At 32.3% G+C, this 18,789-nt stretch overlaps 1 protein-coding gene across 9 annotated transcripts in view; it reads left to right on the forward strand.

Annotated features, from left to right (window-relative positions):
• The window catches only part of LOC143065032 (corticotropin-releasing factor receptor 2-like), a 133,308-nt gene that overhangs the window by 80,548 nt on the left and 33,971 nt on the right, over positions 1–18,789 (forward strand). The gene's annotated exons all lie outside the window — the stretch shown is intronic.

Consider the following 18,789-nt stretch of genomic DNA (forward strand, 5'->3'; position numbering starts at 1 on the left):
TCCAGGAATAGGAGTATACAGTTGGAGGGGCAACCGATCCATCAGTTTTTTTATATTTATATTTTGGTATTTCTGATAATTATGAAAGTGTCTGATAAAAAAAGCAATCTTGCCTCTTCATTTAAATGCTAGTCCTTTTTGTAACAACCCCTTCCTGGAATAAACGTCTTATTAATTGCTGTTTCTGAATTTTAGATAAATTGGTAGGAACCAGACAGTGCAATAACCCATGCCTTCTGATAAATTTTATGCACTGAATTAAGCTCCTCCCACGCTTTGCCTTTCCTATGCAAGCGGTCAACAGGTGGTAGGACAGTGCAATAATATAAAAAGCATCCTATAATGTTCACCTCTTTATAGTGAAGTTGAACGTTGAAGTATTCGTACTGAACACAGCTGAACACAACTCACTAACTTTTTGGACAATCATAATGGAAATACCAGACGAATTGAATGCACTACTAGCAGCCATGAAGTTAACTGGAAAAGAACCTGCCTGGAAGTTTCACGCAAGTTCTGACCAGGTGTCAGTACAGCTGACGTGGACCAAGACAAAGGCTAAGGAACCAGAGGCACACTCCAGTAAAGCCAAGCCGGCCCTGAAAAGTAAGCCACCATCCACCAGGAGAAGGGACGCCAAGCGTTACAACCAGTGGGTGCAGGCCAAAAGCACTGCTGCAACATCGGCTGAGGTCTTACCACACACCACCAAGGTAGACCAGAAACAACAAACAGAAGCCACAACAGCACGAGATGGAAGCACGGAGATAGTACCCACAAAGTATCAAGGGGAACCTGAGGCATTTGCATCAAGACGGACACAGTCATCAGTCCGTACAACCCCAGGAAGGCATGCCATCGCCAATACTACCTCCAGCCAACCAAAGACAGAGGCAAGCGATGCCGGATTGACTATGACGAGGGATTCGACCTAGACGATCCCGAGTTGCTCCGGACAACACCAACTCACACATCGCCACTATTGATGCCATCTCCAGAGGCAGTTACATCAGCTCTTTTGATCTTGGAACGGCCAGATACGCCTTATCACACTCCTAGAAGCAAAGTAAAAGCTAAACGGTCAGCAGAACCAGACAATAAGTAGAAAGTCCGCAATACCCATAAAGGATAGCCGGGCAGAAAAACCCATACATCATCATCACCTCTTTATAAAACAGCAGTTAACTCCCTCGAGGATCAAAGGGAAACTTAAAAGTCATGTTACAACATGTTATTACACAGGGTGTTATTTATTACTATTACATTAAACAGAATACTTTTGCATACAGTATTATAGCACTTTGCACTCTGCATTTTATTTTTGATCCAAGTGAATTATTGAGATATAAAAACATCGACTTTGTTTAACCTCTGAAAGTGCTTGACATTTTGTATCAATTTACCACAAGTCATCCAAGTGACCTCATTTTAAGAATTTTTCCAAACAGTTTAAAGGGTTTTATGAAGCAAACGTAACAAATGGGCTTTAGTACACAATTTTGTCTAGGGGCCAGCTGAAGTACGCCAACGGGTGCCGGATTTTCTCGATGTATTGAAGACCCATTTGTGGCCTTTGGCTGTTGTCCGCTCTTTGGTCGGGTTGTTGTCTCTTTGACATATTCCATATTTCCATTCTCAATTTTATATTTGAATGTCTATACATATGTGTTAGGAGTGCCTATAGTTTGCCTGTTAAAGACTATATCAATACCACTGGGTTAATATCGCTGCTCCTCGAATGTTCGTCACAGTTGTATTATCCGGAAGATATCCAGTGCTTCAGTACACGCATTCTAAACAGACACTCCACTTCAACAAAGTTGGGGATTATAATCAATATAAGCGTTTACGAATTTCTGGCGTGGTTTACATTCATTATGATTTTGATTTTGATTACAATTTTTTTCTATAGTTATACGGGAAGATGTGGTACAAGTGCCAATGAGACAACTCTCCATCCAAGTCACAATTTATAAAGGTAAACCATTACAGGTCAAGGTACGGTCTTCAACACGGAGCCTATGCTCACACCGAACAGCAAGCGATACTTTTTTACGTATTAGTATTCCCAAACCGTTGACCTAGAATGTATGTGACGGGCTTTTCATAAAGAATGCAAGGAATTACACGTAACTTATGTAATCATACGTTTGAAGTACTACACTTAAGAATCACTGCTGTTTGATTGTCTTGTCTTACAGCGAGGATATTTAATTTACTTCACGAGTATGACTACGGCAATAGCATACTTTACGTAATAGGTGTATATTTGGTATTATATGTAGACCAAAGGTTCCTCGGTAAAAAAAAAAACACTAGATGGTTTAATCAACGTTTTTGAGCTCTTTTGGTTTTGAAGTTCAAAATGTTATATGTGCATTTTGATTCTCATATTGCGCGTATCTGACAGATCTTTTTTCATGAAACACTTGTCTTCAACGCTGGAATCTTTATCCTAATTATTCCGTGTTTTATCATAATGTTCCTTCTTTCTCAAAGCCGTACGGTTACCTGCCTTACATCCTTTAGTCTGTGGTGAATAGTTGTCTGTTTGGCTATCATACTACACATCCTAAATTTTGTACAGTCTCTGGTGGATGCTAGTATGTTGTCTTATTGGTAATCATCCCTCATATCCTTATTTTTGTACTGTGGTCACTAGTCTGGTGGATAATTGTCTCATTGACAATCATACTACATTTCCTTATTTTTGTACTATAGTCTCTGTTAGGTAGTTGTCTAATTGTCAATTATACCACATATTTTTATTTTTGTGCTATGGGCTGCGGTTGATAGTTGTCTTATTGGCAATCTTACTACATATTATTATGTTTGTACTGTTGTCTCGGGTGGATAGTCTTATTGGCAATCTTACTACATATTATTATGTTTGTACTGTTGTCTCGGGTGGATAGTCTTATTGGCATATCACATAACCTTATTTTTGTTCTATGGTCTTTGGTAAATCATATTGACAATCATACCACATGTCTTTAGCTTTATCATGTGGTCTCTGATGGACATTTGTCCATTTGACAATTATACTAGATATTCTTATGTTTATACTATAGTCTCTGTTAGAAAGTTGAGTAATTGGCAATTATTCCACATATCCTTATTTTTGTAATTATGGTCTGTGGTAGATAGCTGTCTTATTGGCAATCACATCACTTTCTTGTTTTGTACTATAGTCGTTGGTAGATATTTATCATACCACATGTCCTGTTCTTTGTCCTGTAGACTGGTGGATAGTTGTCTAATGGCAATCATACCACATATTATTATAAATGTACAACTGAAGATTGATTCAATATTACATTAAGTCACGTATTACATTATTTTTTATGATTCATCTGAGGCCTACTTTCGAGCGCGGGATATCCTGCTGTGTTGAAGGCCAATTGGTGTCCTTTTGCTCCATTATGCTCTTTGGTAGGGTTGTTGTCTCTTTTGAACCATTCCTTGTTTTCATTTTCTATTTTTTATATAGATCAAATTGAAATGTCTATTTGAATGGACCTATATTGCTTGGTTTCTGTCCAATTAACATTACCAACATCTCCGATGAATAGCATGTAACCGTAAGCGATTTGCGTATAACAGATTTATATTACAGCTATCCCGATATTTTTGGTGTCCGAAAGGCAAATTGCCGATTTTAAAAAGGTTGCCATTTTTAAAAATGTTGTTACTACAGTTATATAGTATCATTTGGTAATATTTTGATTATCAATTTTATGACATTTTAGATTTATGTACTTGTATCATCATATAAATTAATGAAAAGGGGTGTAAATGCAAATAGCCTTCAAACTAAAAAAAATAATATTATAATATTAATGTAACTACAAAATAAATAAAGTGAGACAATCGACATGTTACCAATAAAATTAGTTTGGATTTGTTTTATAGTTCGCATGATGATAATTTTAATTATAAAACAATAAAATCATTAAATTTAATTTTATACCGCACGGTAATGTCTGTAGCAGTGAGTGGTGGTTCTTGAAAAAAAAATGTGTCGATAATATACCCGAAAACCTAAAATTTCAGGAGGCAAAAAAAGGGTCCATTCATACAAACCAGAAACATAAGATTTCGGAAAACATATTCCGACATATATTGCCCATTAGCATACTAGAAGACAAGTTAGGACTAATACATGTAATCAATCTTCATTATCCAGTCTAGCATGTTGTATAGCTGTTTAATTACTACATTTGTTCCTGACTGTCAAAGTCACTATCCACAGATTCAATAAGTCCAGAATTAACGTCAAATCATTCGAGATTGACAGAAGACCAGAGAAAGCATGATCGAACATATTCTGAAGGATATTATTCCTTTAATGCAACGATAGTGAACTGTGCTTTAGCGAACATTAATTAACACCATGGAGGAAGAAAACTCATTTTTGACAGCTTGACAATATGTACTTTAAAAGACATGCTTGTACTTTAGCAAATTTATTTCAATTAAAAACAGAATGGTTTTGAAGTTGCATCATTGTTTAATTTGAATATGTCCAAAATTGATATGGAGGGTTTATTTCTTTTAGAGAACGGACTTCATTAATCAGTCTAGTACATGATTATAAAGATGAAAACAACTTAATATGTAATTTGAAACTATTTTCAGTTTCCTGATTCTTGAAATAAAATACAATGAACAATGCTTTTGAAAATATCTTTACGATGTTTCAGACAGAATATTGACAGATACAGTTTATTTCAAGTTTCTGGTCATTTTCTTTGAACGCATTCAAAATAATCAATTGTCTAACACATATTTAATGGCAGTATAAAAAAACTAGAGCATTTACCAGTTACCAGGAACAATAAATGTACTTGATCAAGATAGTCACAATGTTAATGTGTATGTCTCTTTCGTAAAAGAAGAAAGTAAAAACGGCTGACTGTACATCAAGTACCATCATAACAAAAGAGATTAATTAATGGCGGCCATTCTGGCTGTTTTTTTATTGTATTATACCGTTATTAAATGAACTTAATGATGAACCTTATCAATCTCTCAGTTCTATATTAGAATATATTGAAAAGTTCCTTCGTCTAAACTGGCTCTTACAGTATCCACTAGTACGAGATCTGAATTCATAGGCATACATTGACGGGAGGAAAATCATTACGATTTGATACGTTTGTCATTTTCATTACAGTATGCAAATGAAATTCTTGATGAAAAATTATCGGAACTTTTTTAATTTCACGGAGTATTGTTTGGAGACAGTAGAAATCTATGTAGATCTAATATAATCTGCACAAGAAACATGTTCCTTAGTAAACTTTGATAAGCTGCGCTCGAGACAAGTTCAGTAAATTATTCACCAGTTGAAATACAAAATTAATGCTCACATTGGAATAAAATAATGAAGTTAGAACTTTAAAAGTAAGGTAAAAGGACACTTCGAATTTCTTGGATTGTTTTGTGTTTTGCATGAGTAAACCAAAAATCCTCTTTTTTTTTATTGTAGAATTCGGTTTAAAACAATTTAAATTTGAGTGCCATTTAAAATAAATCTAAAAAAAGCACCCTTTAATATGTCATGTGTGAAAACTTTTATACTGTAATCATATAGAGCTACATGGTTTGTTTGTGCTAATTTGAATGCGTGTGTTCTTTGATGAACAGTTTAAGGTATATATGTGGATGATAGTGCCTTTTTCAAAATTTGATCAGTAGATGATAATTTGATCAAAATTTTTATAACTTCTGTCGATTTAGAAATTGACGTATGTTATCCTCTTAGTAGATACTCTTTTTTTATTTTTTATGTTTTTTTTTTTTGTTTCATCTGTATGTTTAATGTCGGGTTACTCTCTCGATAACAAATGATTCAAGAATAATTAAAAAAAAAAAAATAATAAATAAAAAAAAAAAAGGCAACCTTCATTTTCTGGATGTGTTATTATTCTAAAATTAATTTCTGGTATGTGGTGATATTATGAACAAGATCAATTTGAGACTATTAGATATACATAATTGATAAGACAATGATTATAACTAGTTCAATTTAATATTCGATGTTTATTATTATCATTATGCTATTATTTATAAATTCAACCAATTTTTTGTCATAGATTAAGCCGATGTTTTTTTTCGTTTTAATAGTTTCAAAATTTCCATATTTGATATACATTATTGATAAGACAATGACTATACATTATATTCGATATTTATCATTATCATTTTCCTCTAACAAACATAAAAAAAATTACAAAATAAACTCAACATTTTGCTTTTTTCGTTATTTTATTTGTTATAAATTATATCGTAAGTTTTCTCGTTTTAATAGTTTCGTATTTTTCATTTCGGGGCCTTGTACTGTCGTTAGTTTTTATCTTATTGTTGAAGGCCTATAATTGTTTACATTCTCTTCATTTGAACTCTGAAGGACAGTTGTTTTATCATTGGTAATCATACCACATTCTTCTAGGCGGAACAAATACACGTTGAGAGATCTAGCATGTGTTTAAAGTCTTTACGTCTTTATTCTATTTTTGTCATCTACTTTTACATCGAGATGACCTTGAGGTCATTCCGATGTATTGGTATCGCCTAAATTTCCATTATGCAAATTAGTTTTGGGTTTTCTACCGATCTATAAAAGAATATAGATCCGCGGACATTATCTAGTGCAAAATAACATTCCTTATCGCATTTTTTAACTTCATTTCTTCAATGGATACTCCCATAAATATTTTTTTTAAACACATATTAATAATATGAAAATGTTTTTTCGTTAGATATATATATATATATAAAAGTAAAAAAATCATTGATAATATCTATGCAAACGTACCGAAAAAATGTGTTAAAGCTTGCGGAAAAATATCTCAAGAATGTTTTACGACACTCTCGGCAAGGACCGGTAACTCTGTAAATGTTTTTCGGGAAAATGTGAATGGCTTCTCATATCCAATCTTTTAGAAAACTCGTTTTTTACAGAAGAGTGTCCACTATGCACTTACACTGCACTATTATAAGAATAGTAGAATAGAATGATATACAAATGGATGAAAATTATATATATACATGTAACTGTTATACTAATATATAACAACAAACCAGTGTATACTCTAGGACTATTATTATATTAGTATAATAGTCCCAGATATACTGATTTGTATCACTACAATATGATAATTATTACGGTGTGGTTGAATTTCCTGTCATTAATTCATCATCTACACACGAGGTTGTCTCAGAAAAATATAAATATCTGTACATTAACCTCAGTTTCAGGTATAGAGATGTGAAATTTTTCTGTGACATGTGCTTTTGACCATCCACATCCACAAGAACTTGCGGTCATCCGATGTTCAGTACTTCAGTACTTTGATTAAGTTGTACTGTAAATATTTAGATTCATGAGCAATTTGCCCAATTACCTAGTAAAATTTCGCAAACAAGCTGTTTCGCCGTGTTCGAGGCTCTCAAATTCGAGTTATACAAATATTTGATGAACATTAAGTTTATTTGCTCGATATAAACACATACAGGAGAACTGTAGTAAATAAATATACGACAAAGTTATATAAATTACTGAATTATCAAGTTGGATTTTATATGACATCCTCACCATCTTTGGAAATCGAAGCTTTTGAAAAAAAAAGTCACAGGGAATGAATGTGTCAGTGATTTGCTATAAATTAAATAGTTGTTCTCTTAGGATTTTGTGATGAATGGAAATCTAGTCATAGTAATGCTTAATGTCTATTGCAATACGATTTAACTCTGAATAGATGAATTGCTGCATGTAAATAGACTCGGGAGGGCTTTTCGTCTATATCAACGATACAGTTGTTATATTTCACCAATTAAGTACAAACAGTGGTACTCCTATATAATATAACGCGCAATAGATATAGGTAAATTAATGCAGTTCTAACTAGAAAACAATGCCTCATGATATTAAATACAAGCTTCAGAAGTATAAAATTACAAGAATTGTTTATTATCGATTAAACAGAAGGTGCTCGGGTATATTTCGAAAGGACCTGATTAGTGAATTATGATGATACAAAAATGAGTGCTGTTTATGAGGAAATTTGTTCTATGGAACATTAATTTCTCAACATCCTTATTCATTCGTTTAACGAATGTATCATATAAAAGAGCTGATCATTAAATTATATTTCATTTGACGATATAGACTGAAAGTTACCACTAAGACAACATTAAATAGATATTTTCTCCAATTTAATTACAAATCTGTTAAGATTTATGTTAATTTTGTGCAAAACTGCTGATACTAAACGTAAATTACACTATTTTAGAAGTTAACGTGCCTGAAAGTTTAGGTTTGATCGATATTCCATCAAAAAGGCTCTATAAAAAAGAAAATATCATAATACTAAAGCTTTGGATACTTGAAAGCCACGCGCTATAAATCCGGCGGCATTTATACTTCATTTTAACAAAATTTCTAAATGAGATTAAAAAAAGATGTCCTTAAAGAGTCATTTTACAGTTGAATATAAACATTAATTATGTTGCCATAGATATAGGAAGATGTTGTATGAGTCTCAATGAGACAACTCCCCACCCAAGTCACATTTATAAAAGTAAACCATTATAGGTCAAGATACGGTCTTCAACTAAATATTAAACTATGGAACTTGACACTAATGTGAACCCCCCGTTTAAAAAATTGAAGCTTAACTTTTCAGGAAAGATTTTGAATTAAAATCGACTTAGAAGAATAGAAAAAAGATCGCTTTGTGATAAACACATTGCATTCAAACGCATGCAAATTTCGAAATATATATTCAATATATTTACATTGTCGAGAAATATAGAATTTATTTGTACGAGCTTCAGAATCAGGATGCTTTTCGAGGCTAGCTGAGTCTTTTCTCCTGTTTTGTGGCGAATACAAATAGATATCTTCGTTTATCGCTATTTTACGAAATTTCCATTTGATCTTACTGTCTGATAATTTTCTTTTTCAGTGGAGTCGAGTGATATGAAAATTATCGCTAGAAAATTAGAGAGCACGTGCCGTTGTTAATTGAACTTACATGAAATTAACACTGTCGTCATAGGTAAAATAGCGATAAACAGATTATCATTGGTCATCTCAAATCGATTGCTTTTCTCACTTTCGCCATACCGACTCAAGCGAGAAAATCAATATCGTTGAGATGATCAACGATAATCTATTAAACTCAAAAACAATTATATTGAACCTCGTCATCATTGACCAATACTTGTTGTATTGCACACTAGATATGCAATCTACATCACTACAGTTCCTTAGTTACTTTTTTAAGAAAATAAAAACAGTACATAGAGTTTAAGTAAACACCAACATGAGCGTCTCGTAATTAGGTGTATCGTAAGTTACTATTAACGAGCACTTATATTAAATACTCAATCATAAAGGTCTGAGATGTTGTGATTACTTTTTAATCATAATATGAAAATCAATTTTATATCTATGGATAACGGAGTTACTAATAAAGCGAAATAATCAAATATTTTCTGCTTTACGAATTTGCCTAAGGAAGTCACGTTATATTCAGCTTGATATTAGATAAATCGTTTATTTACCTAATATTAGCGCCATCGACGGACCTAGTCAACTTTAAGCAATTATACAAATTGATTCTTCTCAACTGTCACTGATTGGTCTTGTTTTAGGCGAACCTCTGTATGCAGTCGAATCGTTGAGAATTAAAATGACCAAACGAAGGAAAGTTTGTTAATCAGTGGTATGTTATCATTGACTGGCTGGTATTCTGTGATTGACTCTCCGTTGGGAACTGTTTGTTACTAAGTTGTCAGTTAAGATACAATCTCAGCTGTCATATGTCAGAAAAGTCGACATATTTTTTCTTTACTCCCAACAAATACAGCTTTCAGGCATTTGAAAATTTGATGGATTAATCTTTTTATATACCAAACCATATGCATATAAATAATGAATTAAGGCATATAGGTTAATCTTCATGATGCATTTCAAAGGGTACAAATTAATTGCTGAAAAGAAATCTTTATACCGCTTAGAGATATGCGTATTTTCGGTTTAAAAAATAATAAATAAAATATATAAAGTGATGAGCTGGATAAATTCACATTTGACGAAATTAAAAAAAAATAATTTTGTTTTACTTAACGACAATTTGACGTTGGTACCTTCTTGATAGGTGTGCTACTGCACACGTGCTTTTGAAAGAAAGTTATTTGGTTCATAATTTTCACTATATTTTGTTTGTGTTTTTAACTAATTTGGAAAGAAGGCAAGGCGTGATATAAGTAAGAAAGCAACCGAAAGGCACAGAAAGAACTCAAAATAAAATGGGGATATAGTAACCTTTAAGTAGAGAACAATTATTAAACAAAATCAAATAAATCATTCAGAGGCTAACATGCGAGCTTCCATGATAAACAAACGTTCATTTTCTATTTGTTTAGCTCGAATTCGAAAATTTTCAATTTACACAGCCCTAAACAACTAAGAAAATACTCCTTGTAAAAACAAAATAATTAAGGAAAGAAAATAACTGACGAGATTTCTGACGTGAGATAATATTAAAGGATTTGGATCGGGTGAAGGTTATATAAGTACTATTATGTTACAGTAAAAATGAAAACTTTGAAACAAATTGTTGTGTCAGATAATCATCTGATGCTTTAATTAATATTTCTCATGAAGTACGAATGGAAAAAAATAGGTTTCTATGATATACATTGTAATATCTGGCATTGATTATTATAAATAGGATAATGAAATAATGGAAGATATTAATAAGCAGTTGTGGTATGATTACCAATGAGACGATTATCCAGAAAGACTAAAGGACAAAAACATTAACAATTACATGTCACTGTAAGACCTTCAATAATAAGCAAGCTACACCGTATTGGAAGCTTTTACAGATCCCGATATGAAACCAATGTTCTGACTTAAACTAAAACCATAAACGTAAAACATGAATACAGACAGCAACAAACGACAACCCCTGTATTACAGGTTCTTTCATTAGGACAGGTACTAGAATAAAGTAAGGTGTTTGGTATATTTGTGAGTACATCCACCACCCCATCCCAAACCTTGGACAGTTGTGTAACAACACATCATAACAAAACACTGAGTTTCAGTCTGAAAGGGTTTGACACATCATATCGATACTAAGCACAAAAACAAAGGCGATGGTATTGTCTGGTGGAAGTTCTGTCAAGTCAACATTTCGAGAGACTTATTCCTTCTCTAACCGGTTTATAGCATATATCATAGACAAAGTATAATGAAACTCTTTTAGAGAAAATCGGAAGTTTTTTTGTTAAAATATGTAACATCATTTTTTTTAATTTAATTTGTTTACCTCAAAAACGATATTTCTGAATCGTTTATGGTGATTTTACGAAATTTGCGTACAAATCATCATTAATCCGTCTTCAACATTTGCTGAAAGGACATCCCCTCAATTGGAAACAGAGGAACTGGCAGATCGTTTCCTTCACAAGAACGTACAGACTATAGCAGAGACTATTTAATGTCGCTTATTATAGAACTCCCGCCAACATTTTTATCTTTATCCCGAAGCCTAACTTTTCGATTCTTCATTCTTATGCCTTTCAGAAATATACGAACATAAAAAATGACTGTTTTCTTTGATAATTGTAAATGTTATAGAAATGTTTTGTTAAAAAGTGAACTAATTTTGCCCATACCCACTGTGACTAAGATTTTTAAGAGGATAAATGAACCGAAATATCGATTATTAGCTTAAGGTAAGTTCAAAAGAGGTAATAAGATACACCACGAAAAAATCAATCTAGCGTATGATAGCTTCTTCATTTCTATAAATTTTCTTAATGTTAGAACTTTACATATTCCAATCACAATAAAAGGTTATATGCAACTGAAATCTATTTGTTAGAGTAATCTACAACTCGTATGTTATAATCAATAGGAAAATATCTGATTTCATACAATATTACTTATGGTTCAATCTTAAAAAAATAAGTTTGCGCTATGTTTGAAATTGAATTCCTTATGGTAGTCAAATAGAATTTGTTTATTGATTTGATATTCATGTTTAACGATACTTATATTTTGTATGATTGATGTTGATGGGAAATGCCGATGGAAAAACTTTGTAAGTGGCCAGTGTTCAGATGTTTAAATTTTGACTGTTGGATTGTAACCTATAGAAAAATTCTTGCATAATGACTCAGACAATTTTCAAAATAGTTGTTACAAAAGATGATTTCGCATTTGTTCTACAGTGTTCAGCTGCAACTAGGAAAGAAATTAAGCGCAACCATTACTTTTTTGAGGATAAATAAGACACTGCATACATTTGTGACGAACTAGACTTATTTTCATATGAACGCTACGTGTCGCCGTAAAACTGCATTTACGGCCGTCAAATCGACAGTTCTTTTATGTTCTTTGAATGTTCTGTCTTATTTCTAAACATATCATCGAATTATAAACGGCATCAGATAGTTTAAAACCGCAATTGTATCCTAAAATTACATAAGAGTGACATAGTTTACCAAAACCAAAATTATGTTGGAAGTAAAGCTATGTATTCATTTTCCTATACAAATTAATTCATTTCGGTTCACAATATCTTTCAATGCAAAATTGACAAACTCAAGTAAAATTTCAATCTTGTATACAAATGTCATCAACACTCTGACAACAGCAACATGCAGCACTCAATTACTTTATTGATTTTATAGGAATTTGTTAACTTGTGAAAAATATGCTAGAGACTCTTCAATATTCAATTTCCTTTATGATTATACCACTTTTAGATTGGGACGCTGAAATACAGGGTAAATTGACCTTACTCCTTTTGGTTTTTACCGTAATACAGGGTAAATTGGCCTTACTCCTTTTGGTATTTACCGTAATACAGGGTAAATTGGCCTTACTCCTTTTGGTATTTACCGTAATACAGGGTAAATTGGCCTAACTCCTTTTGGAATTTACCGTAATACAGGGTAAATTGGCCTAACTCCTTTTGAAATTTACCGTAATACAGGGTAAATTGGCCTTACTCCTTTTGATATTTACCGTAATACAGGGTAAATTGGCCTTACTCCTTTTTGTATTTACCGTAAATACAGGGTAAATTGGCCTTACTCCTTTTGGTATTTACCGTAATACAGGGTAAATTGGCCTAACTCCTTTTGGAATTTACCGTAATACAGGGTAAATTGGCCTTACTCCTTTTGGTATTTACCGTAATACAGGGTAAATTGGCCTTACTCCTTTTGGTATTTACCGTAAATACAGGGTAAATTGGCCTTACTCCTTTTGGTATTTACCGTAATACAGGGTATATTGGCCTTACTCCTTTTGGTATTTACCGTAAATACAGGGTAAATTGGCCTTACTCCTTTAGGTATTTACCGTAAAAGTTGAGTTGTATAATGACAGTCCTTCTCAACATTTGTGAGTTGGTATGACCCGACCTGTCATCTTTGTTTGATCTGAATAAATAAAATTGTAAACATTTCTTTTTCTTAACCAATAAAATGTTTGAAATAATCGAAATACACGTACTCAGACAATGTACTCACTAATCTGATGTACAGTAGTTGACGTTAGTTTATGTAATTTATACGTGTTTCTCGTTTCTCGTTTTTTATATAGATTAGACCGTTGGTTTTTTCCGTTTGAATGGTTTTACACTAGTAATTTTGGGGCCCTTTGTAGCTTTTTGTTCGTTGTGAGCCAAGGCTCCGTATTGAAGGCCGTATATTGACCTATAATGGTTTACTTTTATAAATTTGTTATTTGGATGGAGAGTTATCTCATTGGCACTCACACCACATCTTCCTATATCTAAATCAAAAGTAAAGCATAACAAAAAACAACTATAAAGGCACTCTCTTCTAAAGTACCTGTTAGTATTTCATGAGATTGTGTGTGCCGTGTTGTATAATCTCTTCTATAGTGTTTTTCTAAGAAGTAACAATGAAGAGATCATGCCTGATAAAGAACAGACAATGATAGCCAAACCCATTTGAAAATTGTTGTATGTCGAATAACAAATTTTACCAAAACAAGTTTTTCAAGTCGTATTTGTTCACCCAAAACAACCAAGTAGTCATGTAGACCTTTTTTCGTTGCTTTGGGACTGACTACGAGAAATGCTATTTGGATTTTATTATAATCACCTTGTTTTGAATTTAATACAGAAAATAAGTATAGTATTACGATGGGATCGTGGGAAATACTGATTGCCTACGATTATTTATTAATTTGTTGGTGTATTTCAATGATTTTTGTATCAAATTGAATTAAGGATTATGTCAATTCTAGAGACCTTCACTAGGTTGACATTTCCACGACATTGTCTGCAGTCACGACTTTTCTGCGATATCGGTATCACCGGAATTCGCTTGTGTTGCATTTGATTGTAAAAATATCTTTAAAATGTAATTAATTTCTATGGTGTTTTATGTATATAAATAACATCTTATTACCAGGTGAAAATTATATAATACTAGTTCTTGCCTCCTTGATTTATGAACATGTTTCTAATCTGTCCATTCTCTTACATCGTTATCATTCTAAATTAAAACACCTTCGAAATCAAAGTATTTGTTATAAAAACAAAATTGTTTTGGGGAATGTTATCGTAAATAACAAAAATGAAAAAAAAGTGCATTATAAGAAGATTTAAAACACTTTAAAGGAAAGATTTATTGGGGAGGGAGTATGCATTTTCCTGTTTGGAACATTTCATTTCGTTTAAGATTCATTGATATTGGTTAAACAAGTACCATTTAATCATAAAGTAATCAGAATCTCGTAATCAGCATGTAATGTATTCATTATTACAGGCAAATTTAAATGTGATTTATTACAAGTACTTGTAACATATCTATGTTAATTTAATATAATTACATTAGATGTATGTTTCATTATAGTATTTTATTCTGATTGGCTAACTGCACATCACTTGTTATTCCGTAAGCAGTTGCATTGCTCAATACAACTTTTCATTCATGATAACACGTGCTCCAACAATAAAGTGCACAGGTGAATTAAATAATAAAATATATAAAATTCGTGTTTTCATGATCATAGCTAAAAAATGTAATTATAAGTATTGAATGCTTCTTTTTGTAACTTTATAGGGTTGTAAAAGCGTTGACCGTGCGTACATTTTTAGAATGAAGCGCTTCCGCGCTTCATACAAAATGTACTTCGGTCAACGCTTTTACACCCCAATAAATTTACAAAAAGAAGCATTCAATTCTTAAATAAACACTAGAATTATAGATAATGCAAAGTGATATGATTGGCAATGAGGCAACTGGCCATAGAAAAAAATGAGTATGTAAACAACAACTGTAATTGGATACCGTACGGCTTTCAGCGATGAACAAATACCATATCGTATGAATAGCTATGAAGACCCTTAATAGCAAAACGTAAAACAATAAAAGCTTGTTAGTGAAATTGATATAGATTGATTAGAACTTTTTTTATATATTCCGTGCAAGTAAATTCCTACTGATTGGTTAGTGTCTGGTGGTCATTTCCCAGGATTTACTACCGGGCAGAGTGTCTGATCACACACATTTATTACATATAATTCATGCCAATCTTGTGACTGAAAATGTCTTACTTATCAATAGAACTGACGAGTGTGATAAATTGATTATTTTTGCTGCTGACTATTAAATCGGTATTTATTTTCTCGGGCACGGAAAGAAACGAAAGCTCTAAAGAAGCGTCCAACAACAATACGACTGAATCATTAGAAATGCAGATAAAATGCATTTAAATGAAAATTTAATCATGTTTCTACAAGGAAACATGGTTCTTTTAGAGAAGTTTTTTCTACTTTCTTATAAAGAAAAGTTTATTACCCTGGCGTACGTTTTAAAAATCCCGCGTTTAACAGACATATTTTGAGGAAGAAAGTTAATTTTGTGGTACACAAATCTCACATTAAGCTTATCATACAAAATTAGATATTTATAGCATTCATCTAGTTATGACAGTGTAAGAGCTTACTATACGAATGAAGTCACTGGTTAACTTTTGAAACCCTTAATTAAGTCTATTTCGCTACACATGTCGGGTTACTGTCTTATTGTTTTCCTTCGTGTCCTTTTCAAACGCAAAAATAGAATGTTGCTAAATGCATATAATAACATGTCTTATTATATTAGTTAATGAATAAGACAAATATACACTGTACGGAAACCCATTATTAAAGAAAGCTAATCACATAAATACAGGCATTATTGCCATAACAGATCTAGAAGCTATTAATGTTGATCCAAGAATTAAGGTCAGTTGTAGGAAAAAGGTCTTATGAGAGCAAATTCTCACTTATGGAATAATTGCAAATTGATTCTGTCACTAATTCTTAAATAAACTAAATACAATGGAAGAGAAATATTACCGAGGTAGTTTATTATGTAGCTTCTGTAATAAAATGATGTCCTTATAAGAATCTAAGAAATATGGCCACTTACACCTTCTATCTATTTATGGAGATAGTCTTTATAACTCTCTGGGACATTTTTTTTATAGATGTAAACTAAACGCTACATTGGCGTTCCTTGCATGCGTGGCTAAATAGCGTATGTCTTATGTCTGACCATCAAATCGAATATGGATGCTTATAGATAGTTTACAGTTTAGATATACTGTATGTGGCAAATTCTGCGCTTTAAACTACAAAATAAAAAAAAAATCCACGCAAAAGCAAAATAAAATCGGAAGTTAGTACATTTGTATCAGAACAATATCAACTTAACCTGGCACATTTTACGATATACGGCATCAAAATGTAAATCCAGACTGTCAAAAATATACTATTGTAATTAGTCAGACCGAATAAAGTATACAATAGTCGAATCGAACTGCTTGTTAACCGAAAGGCAATTACTTTTTGGAATTTAATCGATTTTAACCTAGCAATATTTGATAAGACAAGAATAGCAATTATTCCATCAAGTGTCCTACCTAAATTGGTTTTAGACGTTTATACAAATGGCTTACCAATAAAATGTATTACACTACAAAGTCAAGCTGTCATTTCAAGTTTTAGAACCTTTTAAACTCAAAGTTTATAGGTAACACTTGTAAAATCAGTTGATTTTTCTGCTGTCTGTTTTTTAGCTACTATTGGTCTGAAAAAGTTACTTGGAGATAATGTTATCTGTTGATAAAAATACAGCTGTTATAACTATTCCTTTACAATATACCTAGCTGTATATTGGATATTATTTCACTGACATCATTTTCAAATTATATTTCGATTTGACTAAACGCTCGTCATATACATGTAGAAGTATTTCAAACCTATATACCTGAGCACTATACAAACACAAAATGTAAATCAATTTTACAAATGCATATAAAAGATAGCATGAATCACCAAAAATGCTGGAAGGCATAAGTAGACCAAACCAGCCATTAACACCGAACTCCTCCGAAAGCAATTGACGTTGACAAACAGCAACGAAAAACACACACTCTTGAAATTTGATGTGTGACGAAAATGGTAATCACCATTTTCGAAAGATATATGAACCTACGGTTATAACTAACATTTTGGACTGAAATAAGTGAAAAAAAGCAAAAGACAAGCCTCATTGCATGACAAGCGAATGCAGGTTCATCTATTTTAGACCGTTTTCCGTTAGCGTATTTTACTCTTCATCAAAAAATTATGCTTTCATAAAAAGTGAAAAGGAGCAATAAGAACAAATTGTTTTCACCAGAGAGTAAATGAGCATAAATATAATAAACGAAATCTAGATATGTCCGTTCTTTTTTCCCCCTAAGAACACACATGTATCTATAGGTCGGTCTCAGTCGTATAAACATAGCCTATATGGCACGAACAAATGTATTTAGGTTTCAAGGCCAACAAACTTAAGTAAAGAAACGAAATCATTTTAATTTGTCAACTTTTTAAAGGATTCTTAGGATGTATGCAACACTTATCTGCAACCCTTTTAAAAATCGTATAAAATTTCCATCATTCATCAATTGTATTACTTTAAAGTCAATAAAAAAAACATTGGCTTAGTCAATAGCTGTACTTAAAGTAAACAATATAATTAAAAGATGCGACAGGTGACAAAGCTAACTTGCAGTACTTAATCATTCTGCTGCAGGTGATAAGAGTCACTTCCATGAAACAATCACATATGCTACTTCATCATTATCACCGAAGACTGCCTATTTCTCTTAATAAAAAAAATGAAACAATAAACACAGAAACAACGGAATGCGGTTTCAAACAAACACGAACATAACTATACGTGTTGAATTTGTATAGATTTATATTAAAAAAGAAGACGAGTTTATACATAGTTTAATAAAGGCGGTGTAAACACATTAGAAGTTAATTACTTATTCATCTTTTTTATAAAATGCTTTTCCGAATACACCAGATGTTGAAGGGATAATGTGTTTGAGTGATGTTTTTATGTAAATAACATATTTATGTAGATAATAGTTCTAAATCAAATTAACTTTTTTTCTGATGTCTGATGTTATGAATTAAAATTATAACTGTACCCCACCACATTCTGTATGTAACTGTCCAAAGCCAGGACCTGTAATTCAGTGGTTGTCGGTTGTTGCTGTGTAACATATTTGTTATTTTTTTACATAAATGAGGCCGTTAGTTTTCTCGTTGAAATAGTTTTACATTTGTCATTTTGGGGCCTTCAATAGCTGACTACGCGGTAGGGATTTTGCAGATTGTTGGAGGCCGTATGGTGACCTATAGTTGTGAAGAGTTGTATCATTGGCAATAATACCAC

Source organism: Mytilus galloprovincialis, chromosome 2 (assembly GCF_965363235.1).
Source record: "Mytilus galloprovincialis chromosome 2, xbMytGall1.hap1.1, whole genome shotgun sequence".
Lineage (NCBI taxonomy): Eukaryota > Metazoa > Mollusca > Bivalvia > Mytilida > Mytilidae > Mytilus > Mytilus galloprovincialis.